The 15,351-nt window shown below is 40.2% G+C and overlaps 1 protein-coding gene across 1 annotated transcript in view; it reads left to right on the top strand.

Annotated features, from left to right (window-relative positions):
- Window positions 1-15,351, top strand: part of LOC136879014 (transducin beta-like protein 2) — a 71,251-nt gene that overhangs the window by 10,198 nt on the left and 45,702 nt on the right. Inside the window, exon 2 of the mRNA XM_067152710.2 lies at window positions 14,496-14,719. The gene's annotated coding sequence lies outside the window, so the exon portion shown is untranslated. The remainder of the gene's footprint in view (window positions 1-14,495; window positions 14,720-15,351) is intronic.

Genomic DNA, 15,351 nt, shown 5'->3' with positions numbered 1-15,351 from the left:
TATGTTAACAAAATTTCCTTCCATTTAAACTTGACTGATGTTTTATAGAGGTAATGTTGCTTTCCTTTTCGGAGGAGTTCTTGCAGATTTTTCTTGCTTCTTATACAGCCTAATTTCTTTCTATACATATGAATTGGACAAAATAACATATTATTAAAATGCGTTCGTCATTTAACACGAACTAGGTTATTAAATGCATTATTCGACCCTGTCGCAGTTCTACTTAACTGGTATTACGTAAACAGATTTATAATCCTACTGAAAAAGAAAATATGAATTACTTATACTTGCAAATGTATCTCTAGTGATTTTGATAATACGACAATGGCAATACATACATCTTGTCACTAGAAAAACCATGACTGTAGTATCAACATGCAGGATTAGCAGTAACTGTAAGACGTCATATTGGCAAGTAGGGTCCCTAAACTGAGTGATTAACGACACTGAATCAAACCCGCCAGTGAGAAAATCACCACCTGCAGTATTAACAGGGGAGTGTATACACTTACATGGCAGGAAGTATGGATGTTTGTTCTTGAAATCCTTGCTGATTGTTTACATTTTGCCTGCAGGATGATCAGCGTCGTGCATAAATTGCTGCAGCAGGTGGTATTTGGTTTTTGCTACTTCTAATAATTTACTCATGTCTGCATATATTGACAACGGGTTAGTACAGGTAGTCCCAAAAGTTTGGGGACACCTGGATACTGCTTGAACATGATTCCTGTCCTTAAACTTTTAGTCTCAGGCATACGATTGTTTACAGGGAACTAGAACATATTTAGAGGAACATTTGCTGAAATTGTCATTAAAATATCTTTTTTATTTAGAAGTTATTGACGTTCTTGTTTATAATAATTGGAAAGAAAATGGCTATTTTTTAATACTTGAAGAGATCTGGACAGTACAATATGGGGCTTATATTAATAATCTTTGTTATGGAGAAACACAGATACCTGAACAATATAATTGTTTCCATTTAAAAATATTCCCCGTTTAATAGCTCGTAACAGAGCCACAGAAAGTGGTAAAAAACACATTCCTTGACCTTGGATGGACAGGTGACCCCTCAAGCTACTGAGATGGTTTTTTTTTGTTACGTTGTACTGTAGATATCCCGCTACAACGTTGTTTTTTACCACTTACTGTGGTTCTGTTGCGAGCTATTAAACGGGGAATATTTTTAAATGGAAACATGTCCTGTTTCTCTATAAATATTTTGTAGATATCTGTTTCTCCACAACAAAAATTATTGCTGTAATCCCCATATTGTACTGTCCAGATCTCCCAAAGTATTAAAAAATAGCTATTTTCTTTCCAATTATTATAAACAAGAACTTCAATAACTTCTAAATAAAGTACAATATTTTAATGACAATTTCAACAAATGTTGCTTTAAATATGTTCTTGTTCCCTGTAAACAATTGTATGCCTGAGACTAAAAGTTTAAGGACAGGAATCATGTTCATGAAATATGCAGGTGTCTTCAAACTTTTGGTAGGACCTGTAGTTAAGTAAAGCTTGATGCTTCTTCAAAACTTCACTTACTGAATGCAGATAAATCTATTCTGCCTTAAGACCTCAGAATTTCTTCTTTCTCTTCAATAATTCTGTCACCTTTTAAAACAACAAACTTCTATACACTTACCAATGTTTCCTTCTTATTTGTAAGGTCATTGTCTAATTACCAAGCCAAATATAGTTGTATTAAGTTTTAATATTGTGCTAAATTATAACAAGCGTTGATCATTTTAGATTATCTCATGGAGAACGTAAATTGCTTAACTGTTTGCAGGTTAAAATAAATAAAATTGTAATTGTTTTGAGAGTTGTCTGTGTATTTTAAACAAATTTTCCCTTTCTTACTCTTATGTGTTGGTGAACCTATCTGTTCAGGATTGCATCCTTTGACCATGAACATTTTATATTTTATTGGATTGTAAAAACTGAATTCTGGAAATGTAATAACAGCAGGATCTAATAAATACTGAATATTTTTTTAAATGTGTGTGTACTGGGCATAAAATCACTATTTCGATGTTAGTCCTTTATGGTCATGCTAGTTAATATACGTGGCATTGTCCGAGGTAATTCACCAATTGCAGTAGTACAAGGGGGGGATCAAATATAAACAGGATTTAATTTTTTATTTAACATCATTTATTGAAAAACACAAGGCAATTACCGTTTGTTTTTTCACATAGTTTCCTGCTTTGGAAATGCACATGTCCCAGCGTATGGGCAGCTTTTTGATGCTCTCATGGTATAAAGAACAGGGTCATGTCATCAGCCAGTTGCGCACAAAGTCTTCCACACTCTCGTCATCTTCAAGTCGTTGCCCTCCTAGAGCTTCTTTAAGCGGTCCGAACAACTGGAAATTGCAATGCGATAAGTCTGGGCTGTAAGGAGGATGATCAAGTGTAGTCCGGTGCATTTCCTGTACTTGGAGAAAGTTAAGAGCTTCAGTATGGGGCTGGGCATTGTCGTGGATGAGGATGACGTGTAGAATCGGTTGGTCTTGTCTTTTGGGGCGATATGCAACCCTCGCCTTGTTCAACAGCTCGCAGCATGGATAGTGCATCACTCATGCAAACAATCAATCAGCAATAATGTCTTTAACTGCATGAATGTTTTTGTCTGTAATGCTGGTCAGAGGATGGCAATCGTGTTGCTGTTTTCCCACACGTTCTCGTCCTTCCTTGAACTTTTTATGCCGGGCAAACATACGTGTCCTTGACAATGTTTGATCACTGAACTGTGCAGTCAATCTCTGGCAAATTTCCGCCGCTGTAACTACTTCACGAGCAACATATTCTATAATTTTGCGTTGCACAGTGGAGGGGTGAACTTGTTGCTCCGACATCGTGAACATTACTGATGAAACAGCGAGAAATATCAAACAGCACGCTTTCCCCACTCCTAACGGTCCCACCTAAGCATAGCAGAAGCGTGGAGCAAGTCTACCAACTGTTGATGTTCAGGAACAAAAATCCTGTTTATATTTGATCGACCTTCGTATTATTGCTGGGCCTTTGGATATAACATTGTCCTTGTCTGACTGATGGCACCACAAGTAATATTTTAAGCAGTGTGATCTGTGAAGGAAAGATGACGGCAAGCAGTTAAAATGTGCCTTCACACCAGCAGTTAAGAATATCACTAAACTACTGTGTTTACATGCAGCCGGCTCTGGAACTTGAAAACAATTTATTAGTCTTAAGTGTTTCCTTTCTTTGTTGAGATCATTAAAATGATCAACTTTGAAACTTCAACCTTTCTCTAAACCCTCATTTTGACTTAAAAAAAAAAAAGCCTACATATTAATACTAGCTGCTGTACCCATTGACATTAAAAAAAAAAAGCCTACATATTAATACTAGCTGCTGTACCCATTGACAGGACAATCTCATAACGTGTGCATGATTACACTTTTATTGAGCATTCTACATAGAATATAATTAAGTCACATTGCAGCAAGAATAGTCTAAATTATACATGTATAGTTACTTTACTGTACTTACCTAGTATTTATTATGGCTGTACTAGTTGGCTCATGATATCCTCCAAGTATGTTTTAATATTTCCATCTGGTGACCACAGAATGCTTCTTGACATTTAAATTATCTGCAAATACCTTTAAAAAAAATATACTTGTCATTTTTTTGTTGAGATTTGGCACCAAACATAATGTAGCAATTTTTCAAACTGTTTTTGCTCTCTTTGTGTTCAGACCTTGATCCCTGCACTCCTTCCCTTTCTCATGGATCACAAAATTCCCTTTTAAAAACAAAGTACCTGGTTAATAAGGTACAGATATACAAAGCCTTTAACACTTTGTCAGGATCTCCATTGAAACTATCCATAGTTTTGTGTTTCAAGCTCACCCCCTGTGGGTTGGGGACGCAGACGAAGAATACACCCATGGTATCCCCTGCCTGTCGTAAGAGGCGACTAAAACGGGCGACCAAGGGATGATCAAATTAGAACCATGAAACTACTCGTGATTTGTACCACCACGTGGGGAACACCATGGGTCGCTTTTCCTTGCGCGTAGTACCACTATGTTAGGTACCAAATAGGTTTGTGTTGCCTGTCAATGGCGCTGCAATGTGCGAAAGACAGTAGTTCTGTAATACATGTGTGAATTTTATTACCTGTGAGTAGTACCATAATGTGTGGAATACTACGAGTCTATGCTACTCTTGATTAGTATCGCAACATGACAAATACCATTGTTCTACTTTTCTAGCGACAAATACCATTATGAGGGGCCGATGACCTGGATTTTGGACCTGTTTTGACAACAAGCATAATCGATTCAGCATCGTGCTATAGAAGCAGTACCTTGGTCCGTAATACTATTGTTTTGTGCGAGCTTCTGTGCATGTGAGGCGCTGTGGGTCGGATCCACTGATTGTTTTAACTTCATATCCATTCATTCTTCGTCCTCATGCTTTGAATTCTGGTCAGTGAAGGATTTTGGACTTTTATTTTGTCATCTCATTTCGTACCATTAGGGGCCAATGACCTCGATGTTAGGCCCCTTTAAACAACAAGCATCAATCAATCAATTTGTTTCAGGCTCCTCCTCAAGCCCCGTACTGCTGAATTATTTTGAGCAACATATAGCTAAGTTCCTACTTGCCCTTATCCTAAGCTTATATATAGAGTTTATGAAAATCCTCTGTTTTCCCAGGATGCTGCAACTGACAGACAAAAGTTAAACTGAACCTGACAAGTTACTACTTTAGACTGTCCACTCAACAGTGGCCTAACCTCGACTAGTTTGTTTTGAGGTAATGGCAGTTTAAGTTATTGATGTTGTACAAGGTATATTTGTAGGTATATGTAGGGGATTGTTTTGTAAGGAAAATTGTTAAAGTGTACAATTTCAGGACATTGTCAAAGTATTGCCAGCCTCGCAGTGTAGGGGTAGCGTGCCTGCCTGTTACCTGGAGGCCCCAGGTTCGATTCCTGGCCAGTTCAGAGATTTTTACCTGTATCTGAGGGCTGGTTTGAGGTCTAACTATAATTGAAGAGCTATCCGACAGTGAGATGGTGGCTCTGATCTAGAAAGCCAAGAATAACAGCCGAGAGGATTCATTGTGCTGACTATACAACACCTCGTAATCTGTAGGCCTTTGGGTTGAGTAATGGTCACTTGGTAGGCCATGGCCGATTGGGGCTGTTGCACCACGGGGTTTGGGTTTGGTATTGTCAAAGTATGAATATTGGTCACCATAGTTTTTTAATTTAATCGAGAAATGTACACTCAAGTTTGAGCATTAATTAAATTTCACATTTCAGTCTTTGCTGTAGTTTGTAATTGTCCTGGTTCTTTTCGAGCATGTTATGATGCGATATCTACTACACTTCTGTCCGCACAAAGTAATCTTCGCCTGGCTCATGGAACTTCTTGTTTACGCATATCTTGTGGTGAAACCCGTGTATGGAGAGTCGTGTTATTACGTGGCGCTGCGTGTTGCACTCTAGTCCATCTATTGTCCGTCATCGCTGGTGAGGCGTAGAAGTCGAGGTCAATTTCACTTTTCTTCCTTTCCTGATGTTTATTAGTGCCCTGCTTGCTTCCGTTGATTGTAGGTAGAATTGTGATCGTATGTCTTCTATGAAATACGTCTCCCGCATCATTTCGCATACCATCTGGGATGGTGCTGTCTTTCCAACTCGGATAATCCTCTTCATGAACATTGCTTTTATTCTTTCTATTCTCATCAGGTCTCCGATCTTCAGCTTTTCCCACCTGATCTCAATTCCATCTGTTATCACTGGCGCTACTGTCGTCTTGAAAAATCTCATCGCCGTGCTAATTGATAGGTTTGATATGTTTTGGATACTGTATAAGGCTCTGATTGCTGCTGTTCTTTTTTGAATATGTATACCAAAGGACGCCGCCGTTGTCTGTAGTGTTATTCCCAAATATTTGTAATTTCGTATGTATGTATGTGTATGTTTAGTCATCAGCCCGAAGGCTGGTTGGATCCTCAACAGTTCCGCCATGAGCTGTCATAGATGGCCTAGGCATCACTGAAGAGGCGTACTAGGGAAATGAGGAGTGAGGTAGTTTCCCGTTGCTTTCCTCACCGAGCCAGAAGTTACTATTACATATCAGTCTGCCAAGCCCACTGAAATGGATGCACCAACCGACCCTGTGAGCAACAGTTTCACACCATTCATAGCAGGGACTGGCTGCGTAAGGAATGGCATTACTATCATCGCTCATACCTCAGTCACTTTCATTTTGTCAAAGCCAAGGTTAAGACAGAGACAGATCAATGAAAGTAACAAAATTGCTCTAGCCCATAACAGAAGACTTAGTGCAGTGTAAACACTAGGTCCCGCCAGCAAAGGCTCGTACCTTTCGTAATTGCTTTTGGTGTAATGTTATGTTGTCTTTGGGCGCTGATTTCCCACCTTTTCTGAAGGTCATTTGTACTGTCTTTTCTTCATTTATCTGTAGGCTGTTTTCCTCCGCCCAGGTCTCTAGTTTGCGGACTGCCCTTTGCACATCTTCCTTTTCTATCGCTCCAGTCACCATGTCGTCTGTGCTTAGGATCAGCTCTGCTTTTGATCCTTCCTCTTCTATGCGGTTCACATCTGCTGTGTAAATGTTGAAAAGTGTGGGACGCATGGGATCCCCTTGCATAACTCCGTTTGTCTGTATTATGTCTTCAGAAATTTCTACGTTGTTGTTTATTAGGATTATGTTCCTCTGTAGACATGATTCAATTATTCTTACTAGTGGGTCTCTCTCGCCGGTTGTCCATTTCATTTTCTCGATTAGCTTTCGCCAGTTGATTGAGTTGAACGCCTTCTTGAAGTCAACAAAGACCCTGATATTTCCCTCCTTTGTGTCTCAAGGCTTCTTCTACCTGATCTATTAGGTACTTCACTGCCTGGACTGTGCTCCTGCCTTTCATAAAACCAAATTGATTTTTCTGGAATTTGCCCATTGAAGGCTTCTAGCAATCTTTCATTTAGTATTTTCGTGAAAACTTTAAAGGATGCGTTTTCTAGTGCTACTCCTCTAAATGAGTCTAGTTATGTTCTGCTCCCTTTTCCTTTGAACAGTATCTTTAGAGTCGCTGTGTTCCATCCCTCTGGTATTTTCCCAGTCTGTATACAATTGTCTTTCCACAATTCTGCCATCTCGCCGAGTGAGTCTGTTAAGTGTTCCATGTAAATTTAGTCTGGTCCTGCGGATTTCTTGTTTTTCCCTCGTTGTATTGCTTTCCTAATTTCATACGTTGTTATTCAAAGCATGTGTGGGTTCTGCTGTTTCTATGTCATATGCTTGCTTCAGCCCTTCCTTATTCAGTATGTTCGAGAAACGGTGTTCCCAGTTCTGCATATGAATTTCTCCTGTTACGATTGAAGTCTTCTTTTTCAGCGCTATGAATGAGTCAGATTTTGCTTCCTCGGCTTGTTTCCTTCCTTGTTTCTCTGTATATTCCATTTTTTTCTTTTTTATTAGTTCTTTATATTTTTTCCTTTTTTCTGCATATGTTGTTAGGCCTTCTGGGCGTCTGTACAATTTTGCTGCATTCAGGGCTTTTAGAGTTGCTTTTCTTTCCTTGTAACACTCTTGGTCAAACCAGGCTTGTCCGTGTCTTCTACCATAGTTTTGTAGAAGCATACAATAATACTTGAACAATGAGAATTAGGTCATTACTGCAGTACAAACTTTATTCAGGATTAGAAACAGAAAGATATAATTAATATTATTACTCATATCTAAACTCCTTCACAGAAATTATTTCTGCAGACTACTATGCAGATTTCTTCTACTACTTTTCCCAAACCTGTGGAGTCGCTGGTGTGAACTGTGACGCACGTATATGGGTTTGGCACTGTTTTATGGCCGGATGGCATTCCTGATGCCAACCTTATGTGGAGTAATGTAATCACCATTGCATGTTTCTGTGGTTGTGTGGTGTGTTTTCTGAATATGATGAGGAGTTTGTTGGAACAAGCATGAATAGCCAATCGCCAAGCCAGAAGAATTAATCAGGCGGGATTAAAATCCCCGACCCGACGGGTAATCGAAACCCTGGAACCGAAGGGCTTAATGCTGACCATTCAGCCAAGTAGTTGCACCCCATGCAGATTTCTTCATGCTAAGATAATAGGAATGGTAAATGGTGGAGTGTGAACTCAACTTGATTAAATCTTTTTTTCTTCAAGTTGCTAATAATATGTCCTTTGGAATGCAGTAAATCCAGATTCAAAATTACTTTCGATCCATGTTTTGCAAAATTTATTTCATCAATAGCAACGTCTAGATCTCCAAGTGTAGTGTTGAAATGAAATAGTTTGTTGTCATATGTATTTAATGGGGACAAGAAAGGTCCACCTATTCAATACCATACAATGTTATAAAAGAATTTATAACATTTTATTATTATTCTTATGTATGGCATTAAAAGGATTGGGTTTTTTTTTTTAGCATGAGTAATAATGTTCTCCTAATCAGAGCAGTAGAAACAATACAGTGAAATGCTGTATTGCAGAGGAAATAATTCTGTGGAACAGGAACTTTCTGCAAGTTCCAACAAGGAAGCTGGTATTCTATTCAGTGAAATCGAGAATACCATTGATCATTTGAAGAACAACAAAGCCTCTGGTATTGATGGCATTTTGGGAGAAATGCTGAATGTGAGGGCATAAGAGTTTTACATTCAGTATGTAATATAGTGTGGAAAACTGGTGAATGGTCCAAGCTGGACAACATCTTTGCTAAATCCTTTTCAGAAAAAAGGGTCTTTAAGGGATTGTTCTATTCATCATACTATTGCATTTACACTGACTGACAGAGCAAATGCAACACCAAGGAGGAGTGGTTCGAAAGGGATGAAAGTTGGGGAAAAAACAGAGTCGGCACGGAAGAATAATTGATGTTTAGTTCAAACCGATATGCAGGTTACACAATGCGCACGGCATCGACTCAGTAGGATGTAGGACCACCGCGAGCGGCGATGCATGCAGAAACACGTCGAGGTACAGAGTCAATAAGAGTGCGGATGGTGTCCTGAGGGATGGTTCTCCATTCTCTGTCAACCATTTGCCACAGTTGGTCGTCCGTACGAGGCTGGGGCAGAGTTTGCAAACGGCGTCCAATGAGATCCCACACGTGTTCGATTGGTGAGAGATCCGGAGAGTACGCTGGCCACGGAAGCATCTGTACACCTCGTAGAGTCTGTTGGGAGATGCGAGCAGTGTGTGGGCGGGCATTATCCTGCTGAAACAGAGCATTGGGCAGCCCCTGAAGGTACGGGAGTGCCACCGGCTGCAGCACATGCTGCACGTAGCGGTGGGTATTTAACGTGCCTTGAATACGCACTAGAGGTGACGTGGAATCATACGCAATAGCGCCCCAAACCATGATGCCGCGTTGTTTAGCGGTAGGGCGCTCCACAGTTACTGCCGGATTTGACCTTTCTCCACGCCGACGCCACACTCGTCTGCGGTGACTATCACTGACAGAACAGAAGCGTGACTTATCGGAGAACACGACGTTCCGCCATTCCCTCATCCAAGTCGCTCTAGCCCGGCACCATGCCAGGCGTGCACGTCTATGCTGTGGAGTCAATGGTAGTCTTCTGAGCGGACGCCGAGAGTGCAGGCCTCCTTCAACCAATCGACGGGAAATTGTTCTGGTCGATAATGGAACAGCCAGGATGTCTTGCACATGCTGAAGAATGGCGGTTGACGTGGCGTGCGGGGCTGCCACCGCTTGGCGGCGGATGCGCCGATCCTCGCGTGCTGACGTCACTCGGGCTGCGCCTGGACCCCTCGCACGTGCCACATGTCCCTGCGCCAACCGTCTTCGCCACAGGCGCTGCACCGTGGACACATCCCTATGGGTATCGGCTGCGATTTGACGAAGCGACCAACCTGCCCTTCTCAGCCCGATCACCATACCCCTCGTAAAGTCGCCTGTCTGCTGGAAATGCCTCCGTTGACGGCGGCCTGGCATTCTTAGCTATACACATGTCCTGTGGCACACGACAACACGTTCTACAATGACTGTCAGCTGAGAAATCACGGTACGAAGTGGGCCATTCGCCAACGCCGTGTCCCATTTATCGTTCGTTACGTGCGCAGCACAGCGGCGCATTTCACATCATGAGCATACCTCAGTGACGTCAGTCTACCCTGCAATTGGCATAAAGTTCTGACCACTCCTTCATGGTGTTGCATTTGCTCTGTCAGTCAGTGTATATCCTATTCTAGCAAAGTCCTGCTCTACATAATAAATCTACACCTAAACCATTTCTGCAACCTTGAATATCTGCGGAGCAAGCAGGTATTGTCACTGGTTAAGAAATACGAGGCAGGTAATTGAGAAATGTTGCAAGTTTTGTGCCCCTGCCTTCATCGTTTGTTCCCTTCAGTAGAAAAATTGCTTTGATTGTGTTAAGTGGGACAAGTTATGGCAGGTACTCAAGGAATTTGGAGTTCCATTGCATTTAATATTATTAAAAGGCGGACAGTGATTTCTCAGACGAGGCGAGTTGCCGTGCGGTTACGGGCACGCAACTCTGAGCTTGCACCTGAGAGATAGTGGGTTCGAACCCCACTGTTGGTAGCCCTGAAGATGGTTTTCCGTGGCTTTCCGGTTTTACACCAGGCAAATACTGGGGTTGTACCTTAATTAAGGATGTGGCCGCTTCCTTCCCACTCGCAGGCTTTTCCTATCTCCTCGTTGCCATAAGACCTATCTGTGTCAGTGCAACGTAAAGCGAATAGTGAAAAGGAAAAAAAAAAAGGATTTCTCAGCCTTTTTCAATGTGGCAAATGGAGTAAGGCAAAATAGTGCATTATTACCTCTAGTGTACATCTATGCAGAGGATATCATCAAAAGAGCTCTCGATAGCTGATCTGGTGGAATCTCAATTGGCATTGAAGAATTAGCAACCTGCACTTTGCAGATGACTTCCCTCATTGCTGGAAGTGAAGAGGAACTTACTGAGTTGAATACAAGAGTTAGGAATATTACTCTTTATTATGGTTTAGACTTAACCGAGCGAAGTGACCGTGCATGTTAACGCGCTACGTCCATGGAGACAAACTTTTCACTCAGGAGATTTGTGGGTTCGAACCCCACTGTCTGTTGTCCTAAGAATGTTTTTCTGTGGTTTCCCATTTTCATTTCCAGGCAAATGGTGAGATGTGTCTTTTTCACAGCCCACAGCTGTTTCCTTTCACCTCCTTACCCAGTTTTGTTCACCATCATTCACTTTGTCTTCATTAGCACCTCAGCTGAGGTTGGCAGCAGGAAAGGCATCCATATGTGATATCTCGCCTCATCCCTGACCCCTTATCAATAAATGGGACTGAGGGATAGACATTAACACATACAATTCCGGTGATGCTTATAAGCATTCTTTCATGTGGAAATATTTAAATAATAATCATTTCAGCTCCCTGGTAACCAGCAGCTACTTTGTTGATAATAGTCCAGAGTTAAACATGAAAAAGACCAACCTAATGGTAGTTGACCATTCAACTTGCCATATGCTGAAAGCACCTGGAGGCAGTAAGGGCATTCATATATCTGGGTTCAGTCATCAGTGACACGGGAAACTGTGAAAAAGACATAATGTCCTAGGTCAAGTTGCAATGGTTCAATTCACTAAGATTTGGCAGACCTGGACAAACTTTGGACTGTAGGGAGTTGAACGGCTCGATTAAGCAGAATGTTTCAAGCTGTCTGTGGCTTGGAATGACATTAGTAGATTAATAAGCTTGAGTTGAGTTTGTAAAAATACGAATTTAGATTACAATATGAAAATAAAGTTGGAATTCAAGAGGACAAATTGGGGCAAATATTCGTTTGTAAAAAGAGCTAAAAGAAGCACAGGGAAGCAATGGATGAAAGAACACGAGAAACAGCATACCGAGTTCATGAAGAGATTTTGGTAGGAGGAGAAGAAGAAAGGAAAACCATCATCAAGCTAATAAGTTCCAACACGCTCTGTAAACGGGCATAACGAAGAAAGAAGAAGTAGTTTGTAAAAAGAGAAATTAAGGATTGTAATAATTTATCAAGGGAAATGTTTGATAAATTTCCACTACTTTGAAATCATTTAAGAAAAGACTAGGTAAACAAATTATAGGGAATCTGCCACGTGGGCAACAGCCGTAATTGCAGATCAATGATGATTGATTTACTTTGTTGAATCACTTGTGTTTTCTGTCATTTTTGTACGGCTGTGAAACCTGGACCATGAAAGCCAATGACAATAATTAAATTGATGCCTTTGAGATGGGGTCTTAGCAGAGAATGCTATGTATACCCGGAGTGGAAAGAACAACAAATCGTCGTTGCCGGGACGAAACCTCCTATGTGTTAATATTTTTGGAGAGATACTGACCCGCAGCACATACATTATGAAGGTCGAAAATGCCTTGACAATTGTCACACAATATTGCACTTTAGATGGCAGAACCTTACCGGCCAAAGTTCTAAGCTAAAATATTTCACATAGGAGGTTTTGTCCCGGCAACAACGAAATGTTTCCATTATAGATGAACCAAGCATCAAGAAACTAATATCTTCCCTCCAGTTCCTGGGCCACATTTTCAGAAAAGAATTTGGAGAAGACCGTTTTGCAAGGCAAAGTTGAAGGCCATAGACTACTGAGAAGAACAAGTAGATTAAGCAAAGATCATTGGCCTATCAGATTATATTTTAAAAAGCTGAAGATCACTCGCAATGGAGACGTCTCGTGAAGGCTACAACACACAAATTATAAAATAAATGAGGTGATGACACTCAACAATAAATCAGAGGGTGTGTGTAGTAGTGTGAAATTTCTTATTTTTCTCTGACACCAAAGTCCTGATCACACAGCAGGTATGAGTGCCCGCTGACTTAAGAATTCATGGGAGATTTCTTCCAGTTTGTAGTCTGGATGAACACCCAGGTATTGACACAATAATACTATTTTGATATTTCAATTTTAACCATCACATTGATTCGAGTACATTCAGTCGCTTTGTTTTGACTTTATTTTTAATGTAATGAAGCTGGAATGGCCTAATGAAAATGTTTAATGGTATAGAATCGGAAATGAGGACAAGACAAAGCCTATGGTTATCAGCAGAAATGAGGAGACACGCAGTATCACGGTCGATAGTAAACCTGTAGACCAAGTCACCAATTTCTAGTATCTTGGCTCAATCATCAGCTCAGATGGGATACCTCCAGAAAGTAGAGGACAAAACCAGGAGGGATAGGATCTGGAATACAGCCATCCGGGAAGTATCGAATATGAAGCCACTAGAGAAAACCATCCAAGAAGAGAGGAGAGGAAATATAAAACAAATAATGGAAGCAAGGAAAGAGTGGTGGAGAGACAGGAAATTATGGAGGTCCTTGATTCATTACCTGATGCTAGGGAGAACTGGAAATGGGAACTGAAGGGAGAAGTTCTACAAGTATCGCACATACCACACCCACATTCCACCTCCACCAACCTTATTTCTTTATTAGGACCAGAAATCATTCTCAAGGGTATACAATAGAATTTTGATTATTCAGACTAATTGGAACCAGTTCTAGATTTGATATTCGATTATGCAGATAACTGAACATAGAAACTGCCAAGTACCGTACATTAAATGTAAAGCTTTCTGTAAGATAAGGTTACCATTCCAATGTGGTACCTTACATACAAATTATGATTCTTAATAGAAACGATACAGTGCCTTATTGCATCAAGTAAGCCCTGATTTTTCTTTCTTTGCACGTAGACCTTTGTTGCGATGGTGGAACTCCTATTGTATGTATTCTTCCTAAGTTACCACGTTTTCTTTTGTGATACTAAAATTTCTAGTTTTTATCAAATGTTTAGTACGTAGTGAATTTGTTTATTTGAAGATGCCCATGCCTTGTGTACAATACACAGGTTTAAAAAACTAGAAGGGAACACAGCAAGGCACAACACTTGTCAATGTTTTTAAACTTAACCATTTGTTTCTACTTATTTAAGTTGGTGGAAAATTTCTGTTGAGCAATTGTGCTGTATATGTGAGTGGACTGAATGCAGGTGATTGACAATAAAGAATAAAGAAGCTTGCTAATGGGAATTTCCAAGAAGATGCTGTCACAAGCATTGTATTATCTTTTAAACAAAGAACAATATAGATACTCTTCTCAGAATACTGTTTCACTCTTACTACTCTTTAATTTTATTCTGTACTCTTTACATGAAAAATTACCAGAAATTCAACAAAGAATGTGAGTTTGGATAAATCAACGTTCCACATTAGGTACAAGAGGCTTCCGATGATGTCACTGTTCCGTTTGTTTCATTGATTAGATTTTACGAAATTATGATATTCCAAAGAGCTACAAGTTTATTTTCAAATTAAGCAATCTTAATCCTGTAATTTTTTATTGAGACCTGAATTTTGTTATATATTTGAATACTACAGTGATTACCTTTGTTATGTTCTCTTCATTTCAGACCGGACACTTTTCATTTGGAGTACAAAAGACTGGAATCAAAATGACCACAAATCTTTGAGGTACAACGTTGAGTATGATCATGCAACGTTTGTGAAATGGAGTCCAGATTCGAAAGCCTTCATAATCCACAAAGGGACTGAGAATGTAATAGAAGTGTATAAAGTGGGACGTAGACCAGATGGCTGGATCAGTGGTGTCACCAAGGCTTTCACATATAATAAGGTATGAAGCTGTTTGGCAGTGTTCTCCCCAGAAATTTTCGTCAGCTGGGTGGCAGAAATGAGTAGCCAGGCGGGGAATACTACGTAAAAAATGAATGTGATGAAATTTCAATTTATTCCCCTCAGGGCGTTAACAAAAATATTAGACAAGTAAACATTAACTGCAAAATTGAACTATTTTAATGTTATGATGAAAAAGACATAACAGAGTATCTGGAACTAGTGTTCTACTGCTTGTTCATAATCACTCTGTTGCTGTGGAGTGCTAGATGAGTTTGTTGCATCCCTTGGAATCGAGTGCTTGCATGCAATTTCACGTGAATCCAGACACCGCTCGCGCATGACATTACGTGATAAACTAAACTTTCAAACTCAGATGTAACTTGTACAATTATGGTGACAATAATGAGGATTTTTCATTTAAATAATTTACAGTAATTACATTGTAATTTGGAACATACGAATCAAATATGTATTAATATTAGGTAAGCCACACAAGTTTAGGAGCGCGCAGCTGTGAGGTTGCATTCGGAAGATAGTTGGTTCGAACCCCACTGTCGGCAGCTCTGAAGGTGGTTTTCCGTGGTTTCCCATTTTCACACCAGGTAAATGCTGGGGCTGTACCTTAATTAA

Source organism: Anabrus simplex, chromosome 8, assembly GCF_040414725.1.
Source record: "Anabrus simplex isolate iqAnaSimp1 chromosome 8, ASM4041472v1, whole genome shotgun sequence".
Taxonomy (NCBI): domain Eukaryota; kingdom Metazoa; phylum Arthropoda; class Insecta; order Orthoptera; family Tettigoniidae; genus Anabrus; species Anabrus simplex.
This window is presented reverse-complemented; position numbering and strand designations above follow the sequence as displayed.